Source organism: Belonocnema kinseyi, chromosome 8, assembly GCF_010883055.1.
Source record: "Belonocnema kinseyi isolate 2016_QV_RU_SX_M_011 chromosome 8, B_treatae_v1, whole genome shotgun sequence".
In the NCBI taxonomy this organism is placed as follows: Eukaryota; Metazoa; Arthropoda; class Insecta; order Hymenoptera; family Cynipidae; genus Belonocnema; species Belonocnema kinseyi.
The window spans coordinates 128,196,864-128,205,164 of record NC_046664.1 but is presented as its reverse complement, the minus strand read 5'-3'; the positions used below and the strand labels follow the sequence as shown (position 1 = coordinate 128,205,164).

The 8,301-nt window shown below is 27.4% G+C and overlaps 2 protein-coding genes across 3 annotated transcripts in view; one reads left to right on the top strand and one right to left on the bottom strand.

Moving 5' to 3' along the window:
- Positions 1 to 1,574, bottom strand: part of LOC117178353 (enhancer of rudimentary homolog) — a 72,019-nt gene extending 70,445 nt beyond the window's left edge. For both annotated transcript variants that reach the window (XM_033369782.1, XM_033369781.1), the window contains exon 1: positions 1,408 to 1,574. The gene's annotated coding sequence lies outside the window, so the exon portion shown is untranslated. The remainder of the gene's footprint in view (positions 1 to 1,407) is intronic.
- LOC117178698 overlaps positions 1 to 8,301 on the top strand; it is a 109,961-nt gene that overhangs the window by 39,168 nt on the left and 62,492 nt on the right. The gene's annotated exons all lie outside the window — the stretch shown is intronic.

Genomic DNA, 8,301 nt, shown 5'->3' with positions numbered 1-8,301 from the left:
ATTTCAAAATTTATTTCTCTCTAAGCAAAAATTATATGACTTTTTAATTTATTACAAAATTAAATGTTATTATTTAATGAAATATTAGTAATTATTAACCACTGAATTAACTATAAATATAGTATAACATTTGAAATCTTAGGTAAAAATCTGTTCAAATTAGTATTAATAATTTTTCGTATTGATATTCAGGAAAAGTTCCACGAAAAATTATAATTATATCAATTATTATTAAACTTTTGATAAAAAATAAAAATGTTAACTACTAATTCAGATTTTCTTTCAGCTGAACCGAAAGAAGTAGAATCTTAGTCTACGATTCTAATTTAAAAAAAAAAATATATATATATATAATGAAAACTATGTAAAATATTAATAATATTGATATTGAATAGCTCCTAATTGAAGATCATACTCAAATTATTAGTAAACTCCTTTTCTTTAAAAACACAATAATGAATTTAAATTTTAATAACATGGATTAAAATATTTAGGTATAATTATTCACAGTATAAATTATAAATTAATTAATAATTATATTATTCTAAGAACTGGAGATAATAAATACAAGATTGTCTTTATTATGATAACATTTTCGAGTTGAAAAAATCATTAAAGCCAAAGCTTAGTTAAATAATTAATTTTAAAGGAGTAGGTTTGATACATTTTTCTTAATTTATTATGTATAATTGTTACCAACTCCGATCTTCTCTTCCGACTTTATCAAATTGTACATTGTTTTACCAAGTCAGTAGCAGGTAAGCCACCTTTCATTTTAGTTCCCGGAAAATAACAATAAGGCAAACAGGGCGCTCTTTTGGACCTGTAATTTTAGTTCCCGGAAGGCTAAGGCAAACAAGGCGCGCTGCGGTAAGTCAGTCGAAATCAAATACACGGCATAAGCAATCTCCCACCTCATCTCTGGTGATATTTACGCAGCGCACTAAAAAGTATTAATTACAAAATCATTTTTCTTTTGCGTTGAGTATGATATAATAATGAAATTATGAATTATTGAGTGTACAAAATTGGGAATTTGTTGTTATAAATGGATTTTTGATTTGGTTAGTCAGGTACGCAACTAACATTGCTGCCAGTTTTCTTAAATATTAAATTTAAAAAATCTTCGAAAATGCTCTTCCCCAAACATTTTTCAATTAGAATTCATCAAATAATAACAAGATTTTGATATTTTTTAGCGACAAAGGCTCATACGGGAGAAGCCGCTATTCTATATTTTTACCCAAATCTTTAAAATAGGGTACTTTAGGGACCTCCTACGAATATATGGTACAATAGGAAATAAATGGACCGGTCTATCAAACCTGCAAATATATAAATTATAGTTCAGGACTTCCAGAGCCTGCGATGTTTTACGAATGAACTATAAAGCTAGTAATTATTTACCTATTTCGTTTATTTATGGTGGCGTGTTTTCAAATGCTATACAAACTCCAAGTATACAGCATTCTCCTTGTATATTAAGATATGATGACGGAGTAATTAAGACATTAAGAACAGCAATAACGTAGCCAAACTAGTGGAAGAGTGAAACTGAAGATGCTCAGTTTCCAGTGCTGGCCATCATGATCCAATAAATACATGGTCTAGCCACTTGAGGGCCCCGTTTCGTCCAAGTCACGCAACCACTTAGTTTCACCATTTTGTTAGTATAACCGCGCAGTTTGAATTTGGCGCGTTCTCTCTGTACGACAAACTATTGTAGCAAAATCAGTATGTAGGAAGAAATATTATAAAAATATTGGAATCATGAATTTTAAAAGCACTTGGAGTAACTACTGAATAATATACGTCAGAATACTGATAAGAAAAGAAATTATATTCAGGACAGAATGAAAGTTCGTTTTACAGTGTATACATAATTTTCATGTTACCAATTCTTTCTGAAAAATATATGCGAAAGTCACAGAGGTCTCTAACAGGATTGAGAGGGTCCGTAAATTGCACAGAAAATTTTGTAAGTTTAAAGAGATTAATGAATCTCATTTTTACAATGAAAATTTAAGTACGTAACAGTAATTGATAAAGAACATCCTAACATTGGCGCTCATTCGACGGGAGTAGATTAGAGACCCTACTCAGTAAGAAGCCTTGAATTCAAAGGTGTTAAAAATTTTTAATCCCTAAGAATGCCGTTTCTGTCCTTCGCTTTTTAATCCTCACCAGGCAGCGAAAAAAATAAGATTCCAATTCCTTTCAAAGCCGGTCGGAGTTGCCAGACGTAAACTCCAATAAATTAAAAATGTAATTTTCGTTTGAATTTTCGTTTCTCCCTAACGGAAGAAACGGAAAGAGTTCAGAAAGAGGTTCCGTTCCGATCCTTTCCGAATTGTATGTGAACTTTGCTTGCGATCTCTTTCCGACACTTTTTCCGAAGGTTTTCGATGTGTTTCCGAACTTTCTCCGAAGTGTCCCACTGCATCTACTTCTTTCTGAACGTTTCCAATTTCTTTCATATATGTAAATAAATAAATATAATAAATAATAACATATAATTTACTAATGAATTGATGAAATTAGAATATTAATTAATTGAAAATTAATTAGAATAATTAAATGTATAAATATAATGAAATATAAAAAGAAATATGAATAAATCTAGACAAATTTTTTTTTTTTTTAAATATACATTTTCAGCTAAAATGACTGATCTTCAACCAAAAAAAGTATTTGAAAGTAGTTTCACTTTCAGCTATAAGTTCTCGTATTTATAATACAAAAAAAGATGAAACAAATTTATTTTTAATAAAACAGTTGTGATTTTTAACCAAAATTATGCCACATTCGCCTAAATATATGAATCTTTGACAATAAGAAAAAACGAGTTTTCAACAACACAGTGGGATTTTCAATCAAAAAGAATGACTTTATAACAAAATTGCTGAATTTTCAACAAATTAATTAAATGAATTTCAATTTTCGAGTTGTACCCTACATGTCCCACTGTTTATTTATTCTCTATTGAAAATAAACTGTCGTATACAGATTTTTTCAAAAAACCTAGAAATAGAAGAAATTTAATAACTATTTTATTATTTTTCACATATATTTATTTTATTTTTATTATTTGAGTATTGTCAAAAAATGTTCAGGCTGGTTATTGAATATAATTTGTCCTAAGCTGGACTTGTAGAAGCATTATCTGGCTCCATTTCCATATTGACACTAAAAAAACCAACATTTACTACAGAAATAACTGCACAAAAGAATATGTGATAATTCTCCACAGGCACTCAGATATATTTAAAGCACCAGGTAGGTCTTTTAAATGTTTTGAAGGCTTTAAAATATCCTTTCCGAAATTGAAATACGATGATAAATAACAAGCAGAGAGGCAATATCAATAGAGTAGCCGACACTCAAGGGTCCTTCATTAAGCTTTCGGATTATAATTTAGAAGTAGATTTTTTTAATTTCATAGTTAACAGTCTAAAACATAATAATTCGTAATCTACGGGCTTCGATGATTTCAGATATCTAAAATTTTTTTACATGCTTTAAATTGAAATTAATACAACGTTTCTCGTAAATGGAATGAGATACACCAAAAAAGACAGCATTTTTTAATTCAACTAGAAAATTGTATATTAGCATATAAGTTATAATTATAAATAAGTATAATTAGAAAATTCATCAATTAAAAAAAAAAGTGTTAATGATTTGAAGAGAAATTTAAAAAGGGAAAGTCAGGTTAGCGACGGACAACTACTGTGAATAACTCTGCCCGCCTGGGGTGTGACGAATACAAAAGGAACATTATATTGCCGTCGCACCACTTTTAAAAGGACCACTAAAAGGACCTTAAGAGACTGAATCATTCAAATCAACTCTGCTTATAGTCTGAAATGGGCCAGGCTATTTCGCTTGAGAATACTCAAAGATTTCTATCGGTAGGGTATCCCAATATTTGTATGATTTTAAACAGAATCTTGGGAAAACTCTTTTTTAACCAAACATCATTTGAAACAAAGCAATTAAATGTGATTATATTTTTTTGTGAGATCTACAAGAATCATTATTATCATGGGCAGAGGTTGACATTCACTAATGACAGTTTTTCAAACATATAATGACATTTAATTCTTTTGGTTCAGTCAAGTAAAGATATTATAAGCCTAGATGTGGCACAGTTCGAGGAACTCAATGTAAACGGCGCTCCCGGCGAAAATTGCCTGATCTCCCCATGCCTCTTAACACGAAATTCGCACCCACCAACTACTTTGCCCCTGCAATCTTCACCCGTCGAACAAGTCCACCAAATAGCCGATACTCAGTCGGCAAATACTAAATACTTAAAAATATAAAATACAAATTTTATATCGAGAATTTTGATTTATCATTTTCAATTAATGAATCAATTATTTGAATAAATTTTGCATCAAGAAAATATGTAGATGCATAAAATTGACTTCTAAATTGAATTAAAATGTAATTGTATCGTAATAAATATTTTTAGCTGACATCTTTTATTGAAAAAAAAGTCATTTTGCCATTAAAATTTACTGTCTATGAATAATATTATTTTGTTATTTTGAAAAAAAGCGGTAGAAATTCTACTAAATGAAACTATACGTTTCAAGACATTAAAAGTTTTAATTGATAAACATATTTAGTTGAAATTTAAAATAATTAATTTTTTAAATAAATATGATCGTACAGTGTTCTCGCATGTATAATTAATTTAAGTAAACAATAATAATTTGTAAATTTCTATGTTTGTGTAATTAATTATGAATTAAATAAATTATAATAAAACGATAAAATTATATAATAAAATTGTTTTTTATTTTATTTTTTATATAATATTTTATTGAAATTTATGTATATTACTTTGTATGTAAATTATGTCCCGATTTTTTAAATTAAGAACCCCATAATTTCAAAATTGAAAACATTTATTTTTGAATTTTACTCGAGTGGTTGATCAGAATATATAAATATTTTTCCTTGCATTTCTCAATTTAAACTAAAAGGTCAGAAATTATTGGAAAGTTTCAAACACATTTATCTTTTAATTGTTAGTTTGTAATAAAATAATCCGTAAATGAACTATTTATTGTCGCGGGCACATTCTCACCGTGCACTGTACCCGTGGCTCGCAAGTTTGAGCGCGCCTGGGGCGCGCGTCTTTTGATTCCCGCGATTCGCGCTCAGATATTTATTCTTTGCATTTAGAATGCTGGAATGAGACTTTATCAAAAACATCTCTTTAGATTGCAGTATTTATATGTGTGTTCATATTCTGAATTTTTTGCCTGAATAAGTATAGTTAAAGATTAAGTTTCTCAAAGTTCTGTAGGCTTTGAGGTACACAATATTATCGTGACACTCGCGCTGAGCACTCGTTTTTTGACAGACAGTTGTAAATTTATATTTTCTGAAACACCTTAAAATAAACTTAAAAAATACAATCCTTTTTTTATACATTTTTCTCTATCTCGCGTTGTTATGCTAATTATAGGATTTTGGTTTTCATATTATTTTTTATACATGTATAAAGCAATATATCCTACGAGTCCTCTTTTAGATTTTTCACGTATCTTGCGTCTTTTAGCGTGATATGAGAATTTTCGATTATCTGCATACATTGCTTACGATAAAACAAAATTACGAGTCCTATTGAAGAGTGGTTTAAAGAAATTTTGTAGGATTTTTCAAAACCTATCATTTCTCTTCCAGACTTTTTGTCGTATTTTGCGTCATTTGGTTCAAAATTTGAATGTGTGTTGTCAAATTTCGGGCAATTCTAATACTTTCTGCATCATAAATAATAAGAATGTAATGAATTAATACAAATTTTTATCACTTTTTGAGCGAATAACTTTTTTCAATCAATTTGTTTTTGTACCTTTTGTTGTTTTTCCACAAATTTTTCATTTTTATTTTTAATACCATTTTTATGATCAAAACTAAAACTACGTGTCATGTCAAAAAGTAATTCATAACAAATTTGTAGCTCTTTTTTGGGTAAATAATTTTTTTTAAATCATTTTTTTTCGTAACTTGTATAATTTTTTCACAAAGTCTTTTTTTTTATATTTTAAATGTTATTTTTCGCGAATAAAACACAACGTACGCCTCCTACCAAGAAGTGATTATTAACGAAATTGTGGATCTTTTTTGAGATCACAATTTTTTTTGATTCATCTTCTTTTGTATCCTGCATAGTTTGACCACAAAATGGGATTTTTCATATCTCATTATTTTTTGTGCAATAAAAATTAGAATTTTCAACTTTACAAGAAAATCCAAAAAGTTTGTATGATAATCTTGTAGGGCTTTTAAAAAGCAATGCTTTTCTTTCCTTTTTTCATATCGTACGTTGTTTGGCTTATAATTTTGATTTTCGATTGATATTAAAAATTTGGAAATGCTATAACTCTGAGAATTTTTTTTGTATAAAAAAAGTCATCAGGATAAATTGTTTGGCCTTCTGAGTACTATTAATAGCCGTAATTAAAAATTTTAAGTATAAAAAAAAATGAGCTCAAAATTTATATTTTTTATCCAAAATGGCTGTTAACGAACTCGTCCTTTCTTTTCGGACTTGTCGGACCTTTCTTTTCTTATCCTTTCTCAATCATAAATGATGAGAATGAGAAAAATTAGAGGCCCTTTAATTTTTGTTATTAATTTCAGTTTCTAAATCATTTGAATTCTTCAAAGTAAACCGCTGTTACTTTTTTCTGTAATATTGATATTTTATCCAATATAAATAAAATTGAAAATAAAGTTTCTTAAGTATAGTCTCAATATACTTGTTCTCTATCATTCTTTTAATTGTTGTAATTTCGTTTTCTGAGTCTTGTCACTTTTAAAGAATTGTTCTTTTTTCTCTATTTTTAAGAAACCCCCTTTTATCGTTTTTTCGCTGAAATCCTTTTTGGTAGAAAAACTATTATTATATTTGTGGTTCGGAATTCAACTCGTTTGCTTAAAAAATTCTAGTATTCAGTTGCAAATTTTATTATTCTGTAAACAATGCAACTATTTTGTTAAAAAGTCATCTTGTTTCGTTAAGAATTCAGAAGCTCGGTTAAAAGTTGAACTACTTAGTAAAAAAATTATTTTTTTGGTTTTAGATTTAACTCTTTGGTCGAAAATTTAACTTTTCTATTTTCAGAAAATTAATCTTCTGCGGATAAAAAGTCATTCTTAGGCTGAACTCTTTTGTTAAAAATGTAACTACTTTGTTGAAAATTCTTTTTTTTTTTTAAATAAAAATTAATTTTTTTTTTACTAACAAGGTAAACATTTAATTTTTGATTCAAATTGATATTTTTATTAAAAATTAATATTTTCTGGTTTAAAATTACTCCTCCCGACTTTAAAATTCAAAAATCTTGTAAAAAATTAATATAATTTGTTGAAAGCTCGTCTTATTTTGGTAGATCATTAATACAATGCTGGAAAATTCATTTCTTTGGTTAAAAATTTAACTATTTTTTCGCAATTTATCTTCTTCAATTGAAACTTAAACGACTTGGTTAAAAGTTGAACTTTTTCATTAAAATTTCATATTTTTGGACTCCCCTTAATCTTTGGGGTTGACTCTTTTGTTGAAAATTTAATTTCTAGATTTAGTTGAAAATTAATCTTTTTTTTAACATGTAACAATTTTCTTGACATTTTGGGTTTTTTGTTTTGTTCAAAATTAATTTTTTATCTGAAAATTTGCAATTTTACATTTTTGTTCGAAATTTATACTTTATAAGATTAAAATTTAATTATTTTTTAGAACATTCTTTTGTTTTGTTGAAAATTCATCTTTTTGGTAGAAAATTAATTTTCTTGACTTTTTTACATCGTCTTTTTATTAAAAATGCAATTGTTAAGTTCTAAATGAGTATAAAGTATATATATATAAAGTATATATATAAAGCAGGATTCGTTTGTCAATGAACTTTTCCGTGTTTTTTTCATGTTTGTTAAATCCAGTTTTTTTATAATCATATTTCTGCAAGATTTACCTCCTTGGCTTAACATTGAACTTTTTTTTTGACAATTTGGTTTTTTATGTTAACAAATTTTTTTTTAAATTGCAACTTGTCTAGTCTTGAGTAGAAATGGATCTTTCATAAGTTGAAAATTGAAATATTTGGTTGAAATTTCATGGAATTTGTTAAAAATTCGTCTTTTTTGATAAGAACATTAATCTTCTTTGTTGCAAATTCATGATATATTTCGACTTTAAATCTTAGGAATTTAAAGCGTTTCATATTGAATTCAAATCAATTGAAAGTGAGTTTTAAATAATAACTGATACGATGGATTTTATTA